Here is a 25,047-nt window from a genome sequence, read left to right as displayed (position 1 = left end):
CCTGACTGCATGCTGTCATACTCCTATCTTGATGATTATGGACTGAACCTCTGAACCTGTAAGCCAGCCCCAATTAAATGTTCTTTATAAGACTTTCCTTGGTCATCATGGTGTCTCTTCACAGCAGTAAAACCTAAACTAAGACAGAAGTTGGTACCAGGGACTAGGATATGGCTGAAATAGGCCTGACCATGCTTTTTTGGAGGAAGAATGGGGATTTTGGGATTTAGGACTAAGAAAAAGGTAGAATGCTTTAAAGGGGGCTTAATGGGCTGTCCTAGTAGGAATATGGAAGACTTTGTTACTGAGAGTGATTTGAGTTGTGTGGACCTGGCCCAAGAGGTTTCAGTGCAGAATTTCAACATGTGGCCTTAAGACTGTTTTTGTGGTATTTTGGTGAAAAATGTGGCTACTTTTTGCCCTTGTCTAAAGAGTCTGCCTGACAGTAAGGTAAAGAGAATCAGACCAATTTCATCGACAAGGAAGTCTCAGAAACACCTGTCATAGATTTCATTCTCTGGTTAAGTCTCATGAAAAGCATTTTGAACAAGTGTAGCAAGCTTAGGAATGACAAATGTTAAAGTATATGGTTTGAGTATTAAAGGAACAACAGGGAGTGAAATGGAGTCAAATCCTGTGGTCTAGGAGATAACAGATTATGGGAGTAATGACCTTGCGGCAAGATTGCACCCAGCTAAAAATAATTCCAGGTACAGTGGTACAAGCCTTTAATCCCAGGAGGCAAAGATAAGCAGAACTCTGAGTCAAGGCCGGCCTAGAACAGAGCAAGGTCTAGGTGAAGAAAAACTTAAATCCAGGATTGGTGGACCACACATTTAATCCCAGTGCTTTGGAGACAGGCATGCAGATTTGAGTTCAAAAGTCAGTTTACAGAGCAAGTTCCAGGACAGCCAATTTAGGCAGTGAAGGAGTTGGAAAAAGGAAGCTAGTGGTAATGTAATAGAACAAGGAACCATGTCCCAGGCCATGTTCCAGACCCTGCAAGCAGCAGAACTCAGCAGCTTCGGCCATGAGGCTCTGGCTTTATATTCAAGAGGAGAAGGAAGCTACTGGGACAATTGATGCTGGCTAGTTGGAGCTAAGAAATTGGTGGTAATTAAGAAGAGACCAGCATCATTGAGGTGAAATCTTCTGGGATGTATTTACTGAGAGCACAAAGAAGCTGTGTTCCAGAGTTAGCCAAGGTTGTACCTCATGTTGCAGCTGTACTTGATAATGTGTAAGAATCACTCCGGTGATACTGGTTATGAAGGCATGAAAGTGTCATGAATAGCGGAGATGAGAAGATCATATGTGGATCTTAGACAATGAAACAAGAAGCTCTAACACTGAAGTTGCCTTGGATAACCCTAGATGTTTGAGATGCCAGAGCTGTGGGCTATCTCCTGAGGAAAGCTACTAACAGGGAGCAGAAACAGCCCAGGAGAAAGAAGTTTGTTGCCATCAACGAAGATGAAAAAGGAGTTGGAGGTCTGAAGACTGCTTTGATAACAGACATGGAGATGCAGAGTTTGGAGTTTGCCCAGCTTATTTTCTATCTTGATTCTGGGATTACAATTAAGTGATTGAATGAATCTCAGAAGAGACTTTGAACTTTGGACTTTTGACATTGTTGAGTCTTCTATAGATATTGGGACTTTGGAAATTGTCATAAATGCACCTTTAAAACTATGCTATGACTACATAAGGACCCCATAGACTCATGTGTTTTAACAAGACTCTGGGGGCCAGGGAGTATAATGTGATGGTTTGTACATGCTCAATCCAGGAAGTAGCAAGATTAGAAGATGTGGCCTCATTGGAGTAGGTGTGTCACTGTGGGAGTGAGCTTAAAACCCTCATCCTAACTATGTGGGAGTCAGTCTCCAAGTAGCAGCCTTCAGATAACGATATAGAACTCTCAGCTTCTCTTGCTTCATGCCTGACTGGATGCTGCTATACTCCTATCTTGATGATAATGGACTGCATTTCTAAACCTGTAAGCCAGCCCCCAATGAAATGTCCTTTATAAGATATGCCTTGGTCATGGTTTCTATTCACAGCATAAAACCCAAACCAAGGCCACTATTTTGAGTTAATTATCATTTTTTAAAATATTTTACTTAGAATTAAAACAAGATTGAAACTCCACAGAGGACATGACTTTGATATGGGGATCTTAACTATTGTTTTGTTAGGATTTAAAATTATGATGGAAACAAATCTCTGCACAAGTCTGGGGAGGATTTTCTAGATTATGTTGATGGTGTAATGCCTTAAATGTGCGCCATAACAATCTGAACTGGGCTCTCAGATGGTACGCAGAGTTGAAACAACGTGAGTGTCAGTATTGACAGCTCTCTGTGATCCCTGACTCTTGGTCATGTGGGTGGAATGAGATAAGCCTAGTCCATACTCTTCTTGCAATGATGAACGACTGTCTTTAGGAGCACTAAGCAAGATAATTCTTCATTCCTTAAATTATGTAGTTAGAAATTTTGTGGCAGCAATGATATAATATACATAACATTAATTGTATAAAATATATAAAATAGGCAAACAAATGAAAATAGATTAATTGAAAGACATCTGTCTACTCCATAGAGCAATGACTCTCAATCTGTGGGTCATGATCCCTTTATAGGCAAAACAACCCTTTTTGATAGGGATTGCATATCAAATATCCCACATACCAGATATATACATTATAGCTAAATTAGTGTTATGAAGTAGGAATGAAATAATTTTATGATTGGAGTTCATCACAGCATGAAGAATTGTAACAAAGATTTGCAGCATTAGAACAGTTGAGAACCACTGCCATAGAGGGTGACAAGGGATGACAGGAATAAATATGGATCTCTTTGTGCAGTAACAAATGAATTAACATTAGTATTTGGGGATGATTTTCCAAGGCTTTGAGTAGGAATATACACATATATTTGAAGAGAATGAACATTATAGTACATAAGTTATTGTAGTAGTTTGAATATGTTTGGCACAGAAAGTGACACTGTTTAGAAGTTTGGTCCTGTTGGAAGAAATGGGTCACTGTAGTCATTGATAGTTAAGACCCTTGTCCTAGCTGCCTGGAAGCAAGCCTTTTCCTAGTGGCCTTCAGATGACGATATTAAGCTCTAAGCTCCTCCAGCAGCATGCCTGACTGGATGCTGCCATACTCCCACCTTGGTGATAATGGATTGAATCTCTGAATCTGTAAGCCAGACACAAGTAAATGTTCTCTTCATAACATTTGAGTTATGAAGAGAACATAAGAGTTGTTGTGGTCATGATGTCTCCTAACAGCTAGAAACTTTAACTAAGACAGAGTTAGGAACCAGGAGTGGGGTATTGTGATAGGCCTCACCATGCTTTTGTTCAGAAGAATGTGGATTTGGGGAATTTGGATTTGGAAAGTAGTGGAATCCTTTAAATGTGGCTTAACGGAATATGCTAGTAGGAATATAGAACACTGTGTTGGTAAGAGTTCAACCGTGCAGACCTAGCCCAAGAGGTTTCAATGGAGAAGAATTTCAATATGTGACATAAAGGCTGATTTAGTGGTGTTTTGATGAAGAATGTAGATGCCTATTGACATTGTCCCAAAAGTCTGCCTTAGGCTACTTTCAATCTCTTTTATAAATGAATTGATAATAATAATATAATATTAATTAATTAATGATTAATATCTTTTATAAATGAAGTATCAAAACAACCTGGTATAAATTCTTCTGTGTGGTTACTACAGTTCACTCTGATAAAGAATGTTTTTTTAAAAAAGGAACAAACTGAGAAAGGAAAAGTACAAAATATATAGTTCAAGTATTAGAGGTGCACCAGGAAGTAAGCTGAAGCAGAATCCAGTGTTCAGAAGATAAATGGATAAAGGTAATGATTGACTTTGGGGCAAGATACTACCCAACTTGGCTTATGGTGGCATAAACCATTGATCCCGAGAAACAAGAAGAAAGTACATCAACCAAAGAGTACATGTGGAGGGACCCATGGTTCCAGCTGCATGTGCAGCAGAGGATGGCGTTATCTGGCATCAAACGAGGAGAAGCCCTTGATCCTGTGAAGGCTTATTTGCCCAATGTGGGGAAATGCCAGGTGTTGAGTTGGGTATGGGTGGGAGTGGAAACATCTTCATAGAATCATGGAGTGGGGTGGAGGGAGGATGGGAGAGGGGGCAACTGGGATAACATTTGAAATGTAAATATATAAAATACCCAATAAAATCAATACAATTAATTTCAAAAAAGAAGAGACCAGTAACACTAAGTGAAATCTTTTGGGAAATGTTTTCTAACACAAGGATGCTTTGTTTCAAGATACTCAAGGTTGTACTCACACTGCAGCTATACTTGGTAATGTGGAAAAGTCACCCAGGTGATATTGGATTTGTAGATGTAAAGGGATCATGGAAAAAAGTTTAGGCTTGTCACTGTGAGAGACCAGGAAAGGACGTTGGTGAAGTTGCAGCCTCAGTTGCAGTTGATGGTCTAGGACTGAAGGGGTGGAAGAAGTGGAAGCTTTGGCATCATGAAGAGAACATATGAGAGGCTATTGGTGAAGCAAAGTTTCAGCAGAAGGACACAGAGGATTAAAGATGCCAATATGGTGGTATGATCACCAAGAACAGCAGCAGCAGTAGAGTGGAGTCAACAAGAGTCTAGAGTGCCACAGAGAGCAGAACTCAATACATGACACAAGCCATTTTGGAAGACTGCAGAAGATCATGTGTGGATCCCAGAATTTGGAACAAGAATCTGTAATGTTGAAGTTCACTTGGAGACCCCAAGATGTTAAAGATGCCAGAGCCATGGGATACCTGCCTAGGGAAGCTGCTCACGGTGAGTAGAACCAGCCAAGGAGAGCGAAATTTGTTGTAGTCAACAAAGATGAAAAATGAATTGGAGATCTGAAGACAGCTTTGACATCAGACAAGGAAATAAAGTGTTTCAGGTTTGCCCAGCTAGTTTACTGTCTTGCTTTGGGGATTACAGTTAAGTGATTATATGACTCTCAGACGAGACTTTGAACTTTGGACTTTTAACACTGTTGAGACTGCTATAGGCTATGGAGAATTTGGAAGTTGGAGTAAATGTATTTTTTATTATGCTATGGTTAGGTTTGGCCCCTACAGAGTCATGTGTTTGAAAAAGCTAATGGGGGTCAGGGAGTGGAATGTGGTAGTTTGAATATGTTTGTTCCAGGGAGTAGCGCTATTTGGAGGTGTGGTCTTGTTTGAGGAAACAGGTCACTGTGGGCATGGAAGCCAGTATTCTCCTACTGGCCTTCAGATGAATATGTAAAACCCTCAGCTCCTCCAGTTTCATGCCTGCCTGGATGTGCCGTACTCCTACCTTGATGACAATGGACTGAGCCTCTGAAACCAGCACCAATTAAATGTTGCCTTCATAAGAGTTGCTGTGTTCACGGTGTCACTTCACAAGAGTAGAAACCCTAACAGTTATACTAAAATAAAAAAGTAAAAGGAAAAAGAAAGAGACTCTTTGATGAAATTTGTAATTATCTTATTGCGTGTTAATGTTTTTAATAATATGAAGTGAAATTTCTACCGTGGGGTTGCTCTCTTATTTTTCTTCATATTGATCTGATGTTAATATTAAGTAAAGTGAATCTTACAATGTACAATTACAGCAACTACTAATTACCCAATTGTTCTCAAATGGAAAGAGAACAAATTATTATAAACTTTATTTAATTTTTAAATATGTGAAAAATAATTTTCACTCATTTCATTTCTTTAATGCTATAGTTACTAAATTAAAATTTTTGCTAATTATCAGAAAATAATATATATACTATATACATACATATAATATAATATATACCTACTTCCTCTTTAATGCCACATATCACCATCATTTGAATTTAGGAAAATATTGACTCCTTAGAACAGAATTCAGGTTTGTCTATTACTAATAACCAACATATAGAAGGTTATCTACAAGGACAAGAATCCAGACTGATATTAGCTGAATATTTGCTTACTGATGCACAGGTTTTTCCTTCCTACCAGGTAACATTATTATCTTTGTAACCAACTAGAGGCATAGATGAACATCCTGGGTAATTTTCTAAAGAGTTTCAACTTTAACTTACATTAATCTTTAACTTAATTGTTTCTAAAGATTTATTGTTTTGACATTACTGTCTGGAGATTCAGAAACATATGAAATGCTTTGTATAGTTTTAAATATCCAGATCCCAGGATATACATCCATATTCAGATGCACATAAAATCTGCAGGTATACTTATCTTTATTCCTCTCTTTATCTATTGAAGGAGAAAAATTGCTCAGCTCGCTATTTCTGGCTCTTCTATCTTTCATATTCTGTTAGGATTGAGAATGATGGGAAATACAAAACCAGGCAAGATAATTATGTGGTGGGAAGAGAAAAAATGATAAATCTTCTATTTTTTGACATATCTTTGGCACTGAGGCAAAGTTGCTGACAGTTATTCTGGATGCTGGGAATGAATGAGAGAGTTTGTCATGACCATGTTAAGGTGTCAGACTTCACAGGAAGAACACAAAATTTTTTTCTCTATAAAGTGTTTATCAGCTGCAAAGTTCAAGTACACTTCTGCCTTTCACTTTCAGCCTTTGAGATTTTACAATAAAGCAGGCAGTGAAGTTGCCATAAGTTAAAAGACTTCTGTCCTTCACATCTTGGTCATCAAAGGTGGTAGAATTTCCTTTAGAGTCTGTGTCTCTTGTAGTTTTGAAAGAGACTCTACAAGTTCATGATTTCATGATAAAAGAGAAGCTAATTAATATTTTATTTTATTAGTTTTCATTGTTCCTTTAATGATTATTTAGTGATAGTTTTTGTTTGCATGAATTGACTTCCTTAAAGCATTTTAATTATACTATTTAGCAGTATTCATTTCAAATAAAAAGCAAACAGAAACAATATCAAGTTGAAATGATTATATATATATATATACATATATGTGATGTATAAAAAGCTTTGGAATACATATACATATGTGTATATATGCAAATACAGCAAAACGTGAGATTATATATATTTCTCACAGACACACACATACACACACATATATAGCATATACAGTATACACACACATATATATCTATATATATCCACATTCATATACCATACATATTATATATATATATGCCTCTGTGTGTGTGTGTGTGTGTGTGTGTGTGTGTGTGTGTGTGTATCAGGTCAACTTTCCTATATTTGCTTCTCATCCAATACATAAAATTTACAGATAAAAATACAGTAAACTTTAGACTATGTCTCTTTGTTTTCAAATTAAGGCTTATATGTCTCTTTTGTAACAGTCCATTCCCTATTTTTGACCATTAGCAAGTCTACTGGTATCATGCCTCTTCAGGTCAGGTCTAGGCAGGAATGTCAGTGAGACTTCAGGGCCATAGCTTCTCTGACGTTTGAGGTCACAATCTCACAGAAAACTTTCCATTCCTCTGCTTCTTAGTACTCTCTCTTAGGTAATGATCCCCAAAGGAAAGGAGCAGGGTTCTGTTGTAGATATATCAGGACTCTTGTTTGAAGTGGGGACATCAACTCTAAACACTGCCTAAAGGTCTCTCCAAGTTTTGTGAATCTTTCCTTGATGCACTCACTGGGACAGGGGTTCAGAAAGCATTGTCAGGAGGGCACTTTTCTGTCATGTTTTTATATGTTTCTTGATCGTTTTGTTCAAGATCATTCTCAAAAATATTCTTACAATACAAGTTAGAAGATTAGGAACAAAAGACAGTGGAATGTCTGATTGGATCAAAACAAAATACTCTATGACATGCATTAAAGATATTTGCGTTATAAAATTGTGATCTAGTGCACAAACCCAGAGTGTCTTCCCTCTCGTCGCTTTGCTTTACCCTTTGCATGGGATTTATCAACCAAAGGGAACAAAAAACATATTAGATTTCATTCTGCTGATGTCCTGTGATAAACAATATTATTCTTTTCTGATCCAGGGTATCACCTTCTAACAAAATCCATGCAAGTAGACAACATCTTAGAACCTCATTGTTCTCAACAATTCATAAGGTGACTACAGCCAGCAATATTGAAACATAGGTCACCTTATGACACATATGTAATAGAAATGGGGGTAGCATGGTGTTGTCATATGTTGGAAAATTCTGTGGGAGAATTTAGTATAAGGTTTGCTACTTCTGTGCCTGAATCAAAAGTAGTAATTGACGGGGTAGATGCTGGAATTTGACAGGATGGATGTGATCATGAAAGAGATTCAGGGGAAGAGGGGCTGCTCTGGTATCGATGTTGCCTTTTCGGTAGCTTGCAAGATACAAGCATCATTCTCCATCTCTCTGTTCCAACCCCATGGCTCCTCTGAAGTGCGTGGTGAAATCTTCCAACATCATACAGACAGGAATTGTGGCAGACTGTATATGTGAGCACAGACAGAATGTAAACACATTTGTGCTCTTGTCTGTAATTTAGGAAAATACAACTACTTTTTTTTAAACTATATCTCCAAAACAATGAACAAACGCATTCTCTGTTGTGAATACAGAGCCATAATTTATTTCTGTGAGTGACAATAGCAGCAGCCTTCCACCTGTGACATTTTTGAGGTGATAGAAATAGGTCCTTCCTCACGGGGGTATATCATCCTTGAACAATGTGTATTAGGTGCCTGTTGAGCTCCTCTGTAAACAAATGTCTACTGACTCAACATAATTAGAAATCAGAAACTTGCATTTTTCTATAGTAACCAGTAGACCCCACAGTTTACAGACTGAAAAATGTACTGAAAGGAGATGTTATTATGTTCCAGAGCAGACTGACTCTGGTGGAATCACATCTTCATGTTTAATTTTTTTTTCTTCCTTATGTATTTATGGCTATTTTCTCTCTTCCTGCACATATTTAAACAAAGTTAGGCCCAAGATTTAAGAGTCATATTGAGCCACTTTCAATATAAAAAAGGATACTCTTTTCTCATGGCTTACCATACAGAATTGAGATGTACACTAGAAGTTCTTCAATCTAAGTTCTTCCTCTAATGAAATCAGAGGAAGTTAAGGCTGTTACTCTCAGGAGGTATGACACCATCTCGTATGTTTTTGGCAGTGACCTACATGTTTAACCCATAGCATGACAAACTACCTATATTCATTTTAAGGAACTGTTTGCTGAGAGAAGTATGAACTTCAGAGAGAAAGCTGTAGGTGATATCTTTTTTTTTTTCTTTTCTTTTTTTCGGGGCTGGGGACCGAACCCAGGCCTTGCGGTTGCTAGGCAAGCGCTCTACCGCTGAGCTAAATCCCCAACCCCGCAAGTAGGTGATATCTTATGAATATGAATATAATGATTTTATGTTTACCAAGAAACAACTTCTTCACTGCTTTTTTTCCCCTTTTTTTTCTTTTTTTTCTTTTCCCCTAACCCCTCCCCTCCCGTTCCTTATGGGTGTTCCCCTCCCCATCCTCCCCCCATTACCGCCCTCCCCACAACAATCATGTTCACTGGGGGTTCAGTCTTAGCAGGACCCAGGGCTTCCCCTTCCACTGGTGCTCTTACTAGGATATTCACTGCTACCTATGAGGTCAGAGTCCAGGGTCAGTCCATGTATAGTCTTTAGGTAGTGGCTTAGTCCCTGGAAGCTCTGGTTGCTTGGCATTGTTGTTCATAAGGGGTCTCGAGCCCCTTCAAGCTCTTCCAGTCCTTTCTCTGATTCCTTCCACGGGGGTCCTATTCTCAGTTCAGTGGTTTGCTGCTGGCATTCGCCTCTGTATTTGCTGTATTCTGGCTGTGTCTCTCAGGAGCGATCTACATCCGGCTCCTGTCGGTCTGCACTTCTTTGCTTCATCCATCTTGTCTAATTGGGTGGCTGTATATGTATGGGCCACATGTGGGGCAGGCTCTGAATGGGTGTTCCTTCACTGCTTTTTAAGGTGAGAAATGTATAGCAAAAATAGAAATGTTGGCATGTTTTTTTTTTGTTTTCAGGGAAAAAAACACAACAATGTTGTTGAGTTATAAGCTAGTAATGTCAAATGCTAAACTAGAATCACTTCACAGTAAGCCAAAGTACCATCACCCAGTAGGAAACTGAAGATTAGTACAGAAGAAGCTTATAATCACATTAGTAGTAGTAGTTATTATTACAGATGTATTAAAATCTGGGTCATTTAACCAAAGAATCCAACAGTTTTAAAATAAAAGTGGTTTGTTTCAAAACATAATTGAAGCCATGTATTTTAGGTTCAAAAGCTTTCTATGTTTATTTACTTTCCTGGAATAAAAGACATTGACTCATTTCTGCATCAACCTGCAAAGAATATGTCAATAATACAATATTAAAAACTGCAAGTAATATATCTTTTAATGTCAAATTGAGGTTACTGGAAGTAGATTTATCTTTTCACATAAAATACAAAGTCATATAAAATATGAGAAATAATGCTTTTTATAAGGTTGGATAACAAGGAAGGAAGTTTAATGATCCTCTACAGAAAAAAAACAAATGAGGTGAGGTTTTGGAATTAGCCGAACTTTATGTACTGGAGAGTTATCTACCCCTCGTTTGGGACAAGGGGATGGGTTCAGAGTCCTCTGGGCTCCTCGGGGTTCCCAGCCGTTTTGGTGATTGGGAGAGCCCCTTACCTATTGCCCTGCGTGCAGCTGATATCCTAGGAGACCTTCAGACTATGGGGTCTTGAGAGGAGCAGACAAGATGATGTTCTGCCCAGGCGGAAAGTGCAGACTGACAAAAAGATAAAAATATAAAATACGGGACGGTACGTTTTGAAAAGAGAGCTAGAAGAATGTAATTCTGACGTTTTCATATGACATGCTGAAACAGGAAATTCAGAAACCCTCTCATTAAAATATGAATTAAGAATGGGCTCAAATCGGAGAACAAGGATGATTTTTTTTTACCTCTGCAAAGAAAATCCCAGGAAAAGCAAGCTGTGAACCTCAGTTGTCTGGAGGAGGAAAATGAGGGAGAGCAGGGAAAGCAGATGATAGCTGTTCTGTAGGTCAGACGCATGGCCAGCTGGAATTCACAATTCACGGGCATCAAGAGAGGCTCTAGACAAAGATGAAGAAAAGGTAAAATGTCATGAGAAAAGTACAAAAAATTAAATAATGCATTATAGGAAGAAAAAAACGAAGAAAAAGTTAGCTTATTCCAAAAATAGTTCAAAATGTGAGCTAACATGATCCTTACATGGCTGCAGCCATTAATCTTGTGCTTGGCAAATTGGGATGCACACACATACACACATAGACAAACACACACACACACACACACACACACACACACACATACACACACACACTACCACACTTCAGAAAACCTTGGTTTGGAATGAAATCAAACTTTTTATTTGGAGTAAAGAATGGTTTGTTAATCAGGTACAATTTAGCTCTGTGAACTGCACAAAATTCTTTTGATTTTCTTTTTTTTATTATTATTATTATTAACTTGAGTATTTCTTATATACATTTCGAGTGTTATTCCCTTTCCCAGTTTCCGGGCAAACATCCCCCTCCCTCCTCCCCTTTCTTATCGGTGTTCCCCTCCCCACCCTCCCCCCATTGTCCCCCTCCCCCCAACAGTCTAGTTCACTGGGGGTTCAGTCTTAGCAGGACCCAGGGCTTCCCCTTCCACTGGTGCTCTTACTAGGATATTCATTGCTACCTATGAGGTCAGAGTCCAGGGTCAGTCCATGTATAGTCTTTAGGTAGTGGCTTAGTCCCTGGAAGCTCTGGTTGCTTGGCATTGTTGTACATATGGGGTCTCGAGCCCCTTCAAGCTCTTCCAGTTCTTTTGATTTTCTTTTCAGATTGAAAACAGTGCGGTCTTCTCTGCAGCTTCATTTTGTCTTGTCTGGACATGTATTGCTGGGCATTTGCTTCATGTGGGTTTAGTCTCATGAACTGAGAGCCTCAGGTTGGGTGGAGCACGGTTACTGTGCCTGGTCAGCAATTGAGGCTGCTGGATGTGAGGTAAGAATTTACTCCAATCATGTAATTACTTGCATCTCCATCTGAATTTCTGTTTAAAACATTTCAAACAATATAGTCACAGTAAAGTTATTGTAGCTAATAACACAAGGCACATTTTTGGTTAATATAATTATCATTTATTCAGTATCCATTCAGGTGAACAAAAAATTAAAATCGACGTTGAGTTGGTAAATTAAATGTAACCTTGCCAAACATCTCATTCCACTTCTGTGTTCTCGGCTATGTTAGCCACAGGCCTTATTACAGAGGTTTTCCTACTTCCTGTGCTGTTTCTAGTACTGTCTGCTCTGTGATATAAAAACCTTTAGTTCGCTCTTTGAATCTCTTCCTGACCCAGGGGCCCAGCATGACATTTGTTTCAACTCTGTTCTACCTATAGTTCACACAGAAGCAGATTAAAGTTTCATTAAATATATATCAAAATTTTGAAGCATTGTAAAACATCGTAAGAGACAAAATAGTCACTCGAATCTCTGAAGATTATTATGGAAAGGACGAATCAATACTGAAATAGATTCCAAAACCCTTAGTATAGGAGAAAGTGACCTAAAAATAGAGGTGAAATAAATAAGAATGAAGGATGATAGACTTCTGTAGCATTAACTTCTATATAAAAGACTTTTCTTCAAGGCTTATCATCTATAAGTTGGTAGGGGATGGAAAGTACGAGGCTATATACCATTGAATATGGTGTTTCAGAGATTACAAATAAAATCTCTGAGGAAGTTCATCACAGAAATCCATGAAGCCTGTCACTATAGAAATGAAAGGAAATGTACACTGAGAGAGAGTTTATCAAATATTACCAGTTAATTTCTCTTAAATATCTCACTACAGTCATGTGAAAATTTATTTTCATTTTATTTAGGAAAAAAGTTAAATCAGTGCTCAGAGTTAATATCCCTATCTGCTTCAGCAATAAGTGACAGGTTTATATTTTATGCTGGCGTGTATATGAGTCTTATGTTACCTCACATAGGAATCATTTTCTCTGTGCCTTTGTGGCTAACTTTTTTTTCTTTTGCCTGTCTATTGTTAAATTTCATGCAATAGATATTTTATTGGTATATAAATATTAAGTATTTTTGAAACAGTTAACTAAACAGTCAAATTCAGCAAAACATTCCTTCAAAGAGTCTGCCTTAGCCTTTTACACCTGTGTTCATTTTAAGGAAACCTTTCATCATGTGTTTGCCTCCACAAAACACCATCCAGCTGACTTTCTAAACAACACTTAAGTTTCCATTTTAAAGTTCTACTTGTTGTGAAGAGTAGCATTATTATGAAAATAAAAACATTAGCGATAGAAATGTATCCACATAGAATACAATGTATAACTTAGATAATAGTAAACATATGCTTTTACATTTCATTTCCAAACCAGCAATTATGTGTTGATGGGATATCTTTGCTTGGAGACAAGTTCACCTATGCATCCTAGATGCCCTTAAATTTGGGATCCTCCTCCCTATTTCCCACATTCTGAGAGTACAGGTAGTGTAGATGTCACTACACTTGGCACACAAGTGATCCTGACTCTATTTTCATAATTCAAATAAAATTTTTATAGAATTATTTTTACTTCATTTCCTATAAAAGAATAAAAAAAATCTTTAACTTCATAGATTCTGACTAATATTCAACTTAAGGTTAAGTGGATAAGTATCCCTTTCATGGTTTGTGTGCTTTCTATGAGCTATTTAATGGAACTCCATAAATTAATGCCTCAGAAATCAATATCTATCTAATGCACTGGTAAATGTGTATATTTCATTAATTTTGAATTAGTTCATCTATCGTAGAACTGGGAGAGTATTATGAGTGAAGTCATCCTGGCTCATGACTGATGGGTAGCGAAGAGAAAGACCACAGCGCTTAGTTGACAAGTCACCAAATGATTCAAGTCCCATTGACATTGTCTCTGAATTTATGGGAACTTCTCAGTTCCCTTCTGCTAGCTTTTCAAAGCTGCTGTGCCCCAGTCACAGAATTTCCTCTCCAATTTTTACCTACCTCTTTTAGTTCAGGAGCAGTCTTTTGTGCTCACAGAGTTCCCTTTTGAAATCTGTGTTGAGCCTCATTCTGATGCCTTTTCCTTCTACATTTATCCTTCCTTAACCGAGTGCATGAATTCAACAACTGTTTGATCAGGAATTCATATCTCTGTCAGGCTTTACCAACCAGAAAGCCAAATTAAGTGGAGCAATGCCATCGGCCATTGTTCACAAGACTGTAGTTTAGTCAACTGAATATTTTGTGTCTTAGGTGACTCAGTAGCTTCTCTGCAGCTGACTATTTTAGGCATAGCCCTTGATTGTGGTGCTGGGCTCTCTCCTGCTTTGTATACTGATGGCTGTCACCTGGGTATTGGATGAGTCAGGTCCTCCATGTTTGATCTCTGCCTGCTCTCTGACAGGCTAACGGAGATACTCTGAGCAGATAACAAAGAAAGGAAGGGAGAAAAGACTTAAGGCTCTTTCTACTTCACTGCTGACACATTCAGTGGGAAAAAAGTAACTCAGGAGCCAGCCTACACTTTGAACTGAACATGAAGAAGATGTGTTTGTAAATTTTTCCTTTCTGCTCTCTACTTACTCTGTCTTTTTTTCTGAGAGAATCTTGAAAATGAGTAATATATGTTTATATATATATGTGTGTGTGTGTGTGTGTGTGTGTGTGTTAAGTTGGTAGTATACTCCAAAAAGACACCCAGAGCATACTAATGCCTTGTATGCTTATCCCATGACTACAAGTAATAAATTACTCCAGAAAACAGATCATGCTTACTAATTATAGTATTGAGTTTACTCATCCTAAGACCTTGCACCAAATCCTACTATATATGACACCTTCTACAAGGCACTGTAGGATTGAAGTCAGCCCATTTTCACTTTTGCAGCTTCCTTCTCTTCTTCGAATTTAAAGCTTCTCCAATTCTCTTGTTTTCATAGAGATATTGCATTCATTTTACTCCCAAAGTTTTCCAAGGTATATTGTAAATCTTCCTCTCATCTGAACATTCTCAGTCTTGGCTGCATTTGTCCAGGCCTCATAAAATTCACGTCTTGTTAACTGACAAGGCAGAGGCTGACATAATTAGAACCTTAAATGTATACAGTCGGGTCACCTTATAGCTGAAGTATAAATTATATTTCAAATAACTCATTCGTCTGGCTTCAACAGGAAGGCTTCAAATGACGTTCTTATTCTTTGAGGCAAGTTATTCTTCTGTAAGTAGATGTTATAGAAATTGGACGTGTATAAACAGTGTACGTCGACATTTGACTCCACACTTGACTACTTTCAAACTTTCTCAATATGGAAAAATCTCCACACAGTGTTTTATTGAAAAAGCACTTTGATGCACTTTGTTTTTCAAGAAAAAATAGGCCATTCAGTAGTACTTTAATAGGTGTTGGAGAGCTTGAAAAGAAATGCATGACATAACTACAGATTCGGAGGAAATTCAAAAAATCATCAGATCTTACTATAAAAAGCTATATTCAACAAAATTTGAAAATCTGCAGGAAATGGACAATTTCCTAGACAGATACCAGGTATCAAAGTTAAATCAGGAACAGATAAACCAGTTAAACAACCCCATAACTCCTAAGGAAATAGAAGCAGTCATTAAAGGTCTCCCAACCAAAAAGAGCCCAGGTCCAGACGGGTTTAGTGCAGAATTCTATCAAACCTTCATAGAAGACCTCATACCAATATTATCCAAACTATTCCACAAAATTGAAACAGATGGAGCCCTACCGAATTCCTTCTACGAAGCCACAATTACTCTTATACCTAAACCACACAAAGACACAACAAAGAAAGAGAACTTCAGACCAATTTCCCTTATGAATATCGATGCAAAAATACTCAATAAAATTCTGGCAAACCGAATTCAAGAGCACATCAAAACAATCATCCACCATGATCAAGTAGGCTTCATCCCAGGCATGCAGGGATGGTTTAATATACGGAAAACCATCAACGTGATCCATTATATAAACAAACTGAAAGAACAGAACCACATGATCATTTCATTAGATGCTGAGAAAGCATTTGACAAAATTCAACACCCCTTCATGATAAAAGTCCTGGAAAGAATAGGAATTCAAGGCCCATACCTAAACATAGTAAAAGCCATATACAGCAAACCAGTTGCTAACATTAAACTAAATGGAGAGAAACTTGAAGCAATCCCACTAAAATCAGGGACTAGACAAGGCTGCCCACTCTCTCCCTACTTATTCAATATAGTTCTTGAAGTTCTAGCCAGAGCAATCAGACAACAAAAGGAGATCAAAGGGATACAGATCGGAAAAGAAGAGGTCAAAATATCACTATTTGCAGATGACATGATAGTATATTTAAGTGATCCCAAACGTTCCACCAGAGAACTACTAAAGCTGATAAACAACTTCAGCAAAGTGGCTGGGTATAAAATTAACTCAAATAAATCAGTTGCCTTCCTCTATACAAAAGAGAAACAAGCCGAGAAAGAAATTAGGGAAACGACACCCTTCATAATAGACCCAAATAATATAAAGTACCTCGGTGTGACTTTAACCAAGCAAGTAAAAGATCTGTACAATAAGAACTTCAAGACACTGAGGAAAGAAATTGAAGAAGACCTCAGAAGATGGAAAGATCTCCCATGCTCATGGATTGGCAGGATTAATATAGTAAAAATGGCCATTTTACCAAAAGCAATCTACAGATTCAATGCAATCCCCATCAAAATACCAATCCAATTCTTCAAAGAGTTAGACAGAACAATTTGCAAATTCATCTGGAATAACAAAAAACCCAGGATAGCTAAAGCTATCCTCAACAATAAAAGGACTTCAGGGGGAATCACTATCCCTGAACTCAAGCAGTATTACAGAGCAATAGTGATAAAAACTGCATGGTATTGGTACAGAGACAGACAGATAGACCAATGGAATAGAATTGAAGACCCAGAAATGAACCCACACACCTATGGTCACTTGATTTTTGACAAAGGAGCCAAAACCATCCAATGGAAAAAAGATAGCATTTTCAGCAAATGGTGCTGGTTCAACTGGAGGGCAACATGTAGAAGAATGCAGATCGATCCATGCTTATCACCCTGTACAAAGCTTAAGTCCAAGTGGATCAAGGACCTCCACATCAAACCAGACACACTGAAACTAATAGAAGAAAAACTAGGGAAGCATCTGGAACACATGGGCACTGGAAAAAATTTCCTGAACAAAACACCAATGGCTTATGCTCTAAGATCAAGAATCGACAAATGGGATCTCATAAAACTGCAAAGCTTCTGTAAGGCAAAGGACACTGTGGTTAGGACAAAACGGCAACCAACAGATTGGGAAAAGATCTTTACCAATCCTACAACAGATAGAGGCCTTATATCCAAAATATACAAAGAACTCAAGAAGTTAGACCGCAGGGAAACAAATAACCCTATTAAAAATGGGGTTCAGAGCTAAACAAAGAATTCACAGCTGAGGAATGCTGAATGGCTGAGAAACACCTAAAGAAATGTTCAACATCTTTAGTCATAAGGGAAATGCAAATCAAAACAACCCTGAGATTTCACCTCACACAAGTGCGATTGGCTAAGATCAAAAACTCAGGTGACAGCAGATGCTGGCGAGGATGTGGAGGAAGAGGAACACTCCTCCATTGTTGGTGGGGTTGCAGACTGGTAAAACCATTCTGGAAATCAGTCTGGAGGTTCCTCAGAAAATTGGACATTGAACTGCCTGAGGATCCAGCTATACCTCTCTTGGGCATATACCCAAAAGATGCCTCAACATATAAAAGAGACACGTGCTCCACTATGTTCATCGCAGCCTTATTTATAATAGCCAGAAAATGGAAAGAACCCAGATGCCCTTCAACAGAGGAATGGATACAGAAAGTGTGGTACATCTACACAATGGAATATTACTCAGCTATCAAAAACAACGAGTTTATGAAATTCGTAGGCAAATGGTTGGAACTGGAAAATATCATCCTGAGTGAGCTAGCCCAATCACAGAAAGACATACATGGTATGCACTCATTGATAAGTGGCTATTAGCCCAAATGCTTGAATTACCCTAGATCCCTAGAACAAATGAAACTCAAGACGGATGATCAAAATGTGAATGCTTCACTCCTTCTTTAAATGAGGAAAAAGAATACCCTTGGCAGGGAAGGGAGAGGCAAAGATTAAAACAGAGACTGAAGGAACACCCATTCAGAGCCTGCCCCACATGTGGCCCATACATATACAGCCACCCAATTAGACAAGATGGATGAAGCAAAGAAGTGCAGACCGACAGGAGCCGGATGTAGATCGCTCCTGAGAGACACAGCCAGAATACAGCAAATACAGAGGCGAATGCCAGCAGCAAACCACTGAACTGAGAATAGGTCCCCTATTGAAGGAATCAGAGAAAGAACTGGAAGAGCTTGAAGGGGCTCGAGACCCCAAAAGTACAACAATGCCAAGCAACCAGAGCTTCCAGAGACTAAGCCACTACCTAAAGACTATACATGGACTGACCCTGGACTCTGACCCCATAGGCAGCAATGAATATCCTAGTAAGAGCACCAGTGGAAGGGGAAGCCCTGGGTCCTGCTAAGACTGAACCCCCAGTGAACTAGTCTATGGGGGGAGGGCGGTAATGGGGGGAGGGTTGGGAGGGGAACACCCATAAGGAAGGGGAGGGGGGAGGGGGATGTTTGCCCGGAAACCGGGAAAGGGAATAACACTCGAAATGTAGTTAATAAAAAAAAAAAAAAAAGAAAGCACTTATAAGCTAAAATATGGTGTGTGGTTTAAATGAGAACAGAGAGATTGAAAGTAAACCTAAACAAGGGCCAGCAAAGTGACTGAGCTGGTAAAGATTCCTCCTGCCAAGTGTAACAACCTGGATTACTGAGAAAGAAGAAGATAAGCGACTCTTACCAAGTGCCCTCTGCCTCCACAGGAGTCCTATGCTAAGGCCATAAATAAACCATTTTAAAGCAAAAAAAAAAAAAAGAAAAGAAATGCATGAAGATAAATAAGGAGAGTCAAGTAACTTTTTGTTACTTGTGTAGATGTCGGCTACATATATATATATATATATATATTTATATATATATGTTAGTTTAGAGGGAAGCACATTCCTTTTTTGTGAAAAGCCTAAATGATTGAAAGTGTAATAATTTTTGCTATAAATTTTAATTTCCTAACTGAAGAATAAACATGAGAAAAATAACTGTTAGAGTAATGTTACAGTAAAATCTGTTATAAGCCTCCAGAATCCCTAGAAACCAGATAGTGGAGTAAACTTTCAGATCTAATTTTTAAATATTGATCAGGTCTACATTGTATATGTATATATGTATGTAAAACCTATAATAAGCCTTAACTTATAAGTTAGTCATATTATCAGATGATGTAGGTACAATAACACAACGTGAGAATTCTAACTATCCTGTGACAAAAATTATTTTAAAACAATGAATGATTTATTTTGAGAATTTTCAACTTAATATTGCTAGAACTTGTTTTGGCCATTCTTAAGTGAACATAAGAAAGTAAAACTTTGAAGAAGTTGATGGTGGTGTATTCCATTCAAGCAAGTAGTTACATATTTAAAAACATTGACCCCCTTAACAACAGTAATTTCACAAAAATCAGTGTGGAACTGTTTTGATTTTCTACCCTGAAATAAGATTTTTCCCAATTAAGTAAATTGTTAGTACTGTTTGATAAAAATGTATCCTAGCAACCCTAGTCAATACAAGTGAATAATTCCCAAGATTTGGCAGAATAATAAGAGAATAGCACTCTGAGTACACTGAAGACTTGAGTGATGGGTGTTTTTCATACTTTAAACAAGTGGATGAAAACAGAGTCAGAAGTTCACCAGAGCACTTCCCTTTGTGCATTGCAACTCGAGTCTGTTAATTGTTCCTTTATCCTCCCTCTATTTGAAAGGATGTGGAGAAAAAAACTATAAAACACTGAAACAATACAAAAGAAATTATTAAGGTCCGTGAATGTATTTCAATCATTTTCAGTGTTCTTTGTTTAAAAATGATGAAATGTCAGAAAAAAAATGCACAGCAACTGCCTTATCAGGACTGCTTGTTTTCTTGTGTACAACTGTGTTCTATAGTATTAGCTAAAATTAGCACCAAAGATATATTTTATGTTAAAATATTATTTAGTAAGAAAGTGATTTTAGCTTTAATATTTTTAGTAAGTTTACCATTGCTTTGAACTAAGAGGAGCTTTCAGTGTGGCTGAACAAACATAGAAAGTAAAAATTAATTCAAATCATTTCTGATGGAGAAGGAACAATTTACCATGATTTCATTACCCGCATATAGATTTATGAAATTTTCTCAGAATTATACAGCATATTACAATATATACCTATGAATTTATGGAGAGAGAAAAACCTAGAGAAGCATAATACACCAAATTATTCTTAATGTTGTTGGATGTATTTTATCCATTTTAATACTGAGCATTTTTTCTCCATCTTTATTAACTTGGGTATTTCTTATTTACATTTCGATTGTTATTCCCTTTTCCAGTTTCCATGCCAACATCCCCCTAACCCCTTCCCCTCTCCTTCTATATGGCTGTTCCCCTTCCCATCCTCCCCCCATTACCACCCTCCCCCCAACAATCCTGTTCACTGGGGGTCCAGTCTTGGCAGGACCAAGGGCTTCCCCTTCCACTGGTGCTCTTACTAGGCTATTCCTTGCTACCTATGCAGTTGGAGCCCAGGGTCAGTCCATGTATAGTCTTTGGGTAGTGGCTTATTCCCTGGAACCTCTGGTTGGTGGTCATTGCTGTTCATATGGGGTCTCAAGCCCCTAATACTGAGCATGTTTAAAACATACATTTTAAATGAAAAGTTTTCTTGCCTTTAAGAGTTATTTAACAGGGCCCTCAGTCCTAATCTATGAAATGCTTTTCTCTTATTTTTGCTACATGAAGGCACACTCACTACACAATCAAACTTATAGATATTTCGCCATATTTTTCCTGTCTTGTTATGTAAATTTTATCATCAAAAATTTGTAAATATCTCTTAACATTCTATAACTATTAGAATAAGTGAGACTTACAGGTAAGCTTCCCTTCCCTAACCCATCTTCCCTGCTCAAAGAGTCCTCTAAGGCACCCCAGGCTGCCCAGAGCAGTCTGCTTTCCCCTGAGACCTCCATTGTCAATCCACGTTTCCACCTACCTTCATCAGACCTGCAGATCCTGAACTGTACTGGTTACCTCCCTTCCTACCTCATCTCACCTGCTCGCTGGTCACTGAGCTACCCTGAGCAGCCTAATGTCCTCTCAGGACCACCATTCTCTGACCATCTCCCTGCTCACCTGTAGCAGACTTGTAGCTTCTAAGCCCCACGGGCCTGCAGATCCTGAGACACATAGCCCCAAAATACCCATCAGAGGCCTGCTACACCAGGACCGTGGAGCTTAATGCCCCTCCTAATGCATACTGCAACAGGAACACTCAAGGACTAAAACCATCCAGATGGCTAAAGGCCCACAGGGAGCATAATCAACAAAATCAGGGCAATAAGACACCTTCAGAGCACAGCTACCCTTGTACTCCAAGTCCTAGATATCCTAACACAAACAAAGCACCCCCCATACACAAAATATAATAAAGATGACAGAGGAAATGAATAGATTCCTTAAAGAAATACAGGAAAATATAAGCAAGCAGGTAGAGGCATGTAGACAAATAAATCCCTCAAACACATATAAGGAAAAAACCATTAACATGTGAAGGAAATAAATCGAACTGTGCAAGAACTGAAAGTGATGATGGAAGCAATAAAGAAAAGTGATGGAAACGTAGAGATGGAAAACTTAGGGACGGGAACAGGAACAACGGATGCAAGCGTCACCAACAGAATACAGGAGGTGGAAGAGAGAATCTCAGGTGTAAAGGGTACCAAAGGTTCTTGCTCCTTGCTCTTGCCCTTTTCCCCTCTTCCCCTTTGTCCCTGCTCTCCCCATTCCTCCCACTCCTCCCCTCCATGTGCTCATGGCCGGCCTTTTCTCCTCCCCTCTTCTACTCTTCTTCTCTCATTAAACCTCTCCACTTAGAATAAAAGATACAAAAGAAGAAATAGATACATCAATCAAAGAAAATGTTAACTCTAAACAACTCATGGTTCAAAACAACCAGGAAATGTGGCCATGCGAACACCCATCCTAGGAACAAAGATGCAGAGGCCCAGGTCCAAGGCCCAGATGATATTTTCAACCAAATCATAGAAGAAAACTTTCCAGACCTAAAGAAAGAGAATGCTTTAAACATACAAGAAAGCTTATAGAATACCAATTAGACTGGACTAGAAAAGAAAATCCTCTTGCCACAAAATCTACAGAATTAAGGATTATTAAAAGCAGCAAGGAGAAAAGGCCAGGTAACATACAAAGGCAGAACTATTAGAATTATCCTGGACTTCTCAACAGATGCTAAAAGCTAGAAAGGCCTGGACCTTTCTATCTTGCAACCTCTAAAATAATGTACACATGGCAACCTAGATTACTATACCCTACAAAACTATTAATCACCATAGATGGAGAAAACAGAGCATTTTTAAGACAAATGCAAATTCAAACAATATCTATCCACAAACACAATCAAATAGGTAGAGGCCTTTAAAGAGGAAACAAATAAATCCCTTACAGATATACCAAAAATACTAGAATAAAGCCTCCAACCTAAGGTGCCAATGACTGGCTTTGCCATCCATGTGGTGGATAAACTGGGAATCAGTGCTTGGAGCTGCTGACAGGGATGGATCCAGATACGTACAGGGCTGCTGCCACAGGCAGCTAGCAATTATGGAAGTTACTCAGCAGACTTGTCTTTGTGGGGACAAAACTTAATTTACTGGGGATCGCACTCCCTGTGGCCAGTGAAAAAACTATGACCTCCTTTAACTTCTTGAGAGCAGTGAGTATACATATCTGCAGACATATACACATTCACACATATAATGGTTAGAGTAAAGCGCCAGCAAGCAGACTCCAAGCATTTCACACACACACACACACACACACACACACACACACACACACACACACACATGCATGCACACACATCGAGGTGGTGATAAGGGTGACACGAATGTTCTGTTTGTGACCGAGTATTCCTACTTATTCTCTGTGCTCTGAGCAATCGTGGTTCTCACTTGTATTAACTGCCATCCACTACACTCTGAAGCTTTTGTAATGTGGTCTGCGGGTAGAGCTAAGCTTCAGGTACAGAGATGATTTCATAAGGCAATTTGATACTGTATTCATTTAGCAGAACAACCATTATTGTTTCACCTTTGGGAGCCTGTGAGCTCCACAAACATGGGTTGATGGGTAGATTTATAGTATCAGGTATGAAATTTTTTCTATGGAACAGGCATTACGTCCGATTATAAAGCGATTGGTGACTCCCCTGGTATTCATGATGTTATTTTACCTATGGCTATATCTTGTCATATTGATCACTATTGCAGGCCACAGTCGAGCAAGATTGATAATAACTTTGTTCTCTCCATCAGCCTCCATAGCATCATGTAGCACTGTGAAAACTAGCCATCCGCAAGGAAGCTTTCTGGTCAGTGCTATTTTGATTTCTTCATGTCCAGCAATGAAAGTACTTAATATATTCAGTAGTAGGGTCTTATCACTAAGCTCTGATGGGCAACAAAGAAGTAGTTGCAGCCTTTATTGTTTGGAGTTGAATCTTTAGAAACTTACAGTTTGTCAAAACCTATTTAAAAAAACATAAATGCCTATGTTAATTCTGATTGTCAAGTTGATTTGATGAAAAACGTCTATGCTATTAGTAAACCACATGTCCGGAAATGTCTGTGAGGGAATTGTCAGAGGATTAAAGCAGGTGGGCAGAAGTAGATTCCAAGAATAAAATATGAGGTCACCATCACAATGCCTGGGCTCCAGGATCTGGATAAAAGAGAGGATAATAAATGAAACAGAGACTGCTGAATTAAAAAATGTTCTAAGAGGACATTATTTTATCTTTTGGGTCAAATATTCCTGCCATCTGTCTTGGTCTGAGTATGAAATGTCTCTTGTTTTTGACTACGTGGGCCTATTTGATGGTACTATTTTTGGGAGGTATAAAGAAAATTAATAATTGGCATTTACATGACAGGGAGTGTGGCTACCTTTTATAACACATGGGTCTTCCCACTTCCTGACCTCAGTTTCCTTTCAGGCCAGGATGAGATGTGAGCCAACACTTGCCTCCCACACCCACCACCACAGTGCCACACATAGCCGTGCCTTCAGTGCTAGGAGGGGCCAATTCCTTTCAAATTGTGACTCAAATTAAAACTCACTTTACTTTAAAGAAATGAGGGAGTAAAAACTCAGGGTTATTATCAGCAAGCCTCTGGGTCAACGTGCTCAATGTGAAAAAGAATAAAAACATTGAGGACATGTTCATGATCTATTAAAATGCCTGCCATGGTATCATGCTTGCATTAGGAAACCCATTGCTGTGAAAGCAGGCAGATGGACCTGTAGGGCTAAATGGCCAGTCAGTCAGGCTACTTGAAATGGTTAGTTGCAGGTGCAGTTAGAGCCATGATCTCAAAAGTAAAGTGGACTGTGTCCTTTGTACATATACTCACAGGTGAGCCCACTGGTACCCACCAATGCATGCACTTATGTCCTCACACACTTGCACATGCACATGTGCACGCACACGCACACACCCTATCGGTGAATATGGCTGAGGAGCAGTCCTGATTTGCTGCTTCTTTGGTGCCTGAGTTTTGAGCTTCCTCACATTCTAAACTCTGTGCATTCCACCCATGGTGTTATCACATGCTCTCCAACAGTGAGGTAAAATAATCCTCTCCTCTTTATAAAAAGTTATTTTCAGATATTTGGGCATAGTAATGAAATAATGTAACTATTGCAAGGGCCAATTAAAAGGAGAAATATAACATTTTGCTTTTAGGATTCAAATACTT

Source organism: Rattus norvegicus, chromosome 11 (assembly GCF_021556685.1).
Source record: "Rattus norvegicus strain SHRSP/BbbUtx chromosome 11, alternate assembly SHRSP_T2T, whole genome shotgun sequence".
Classification (NCBI taxonomy): Eukaryota; Metazoa; Chordata; class Mammalia; order Rodentia; family Muridae; genus Rattus; species Rattus norvegicus.
Note: the sequence above shows the minus strand (reverse complement) of the source record.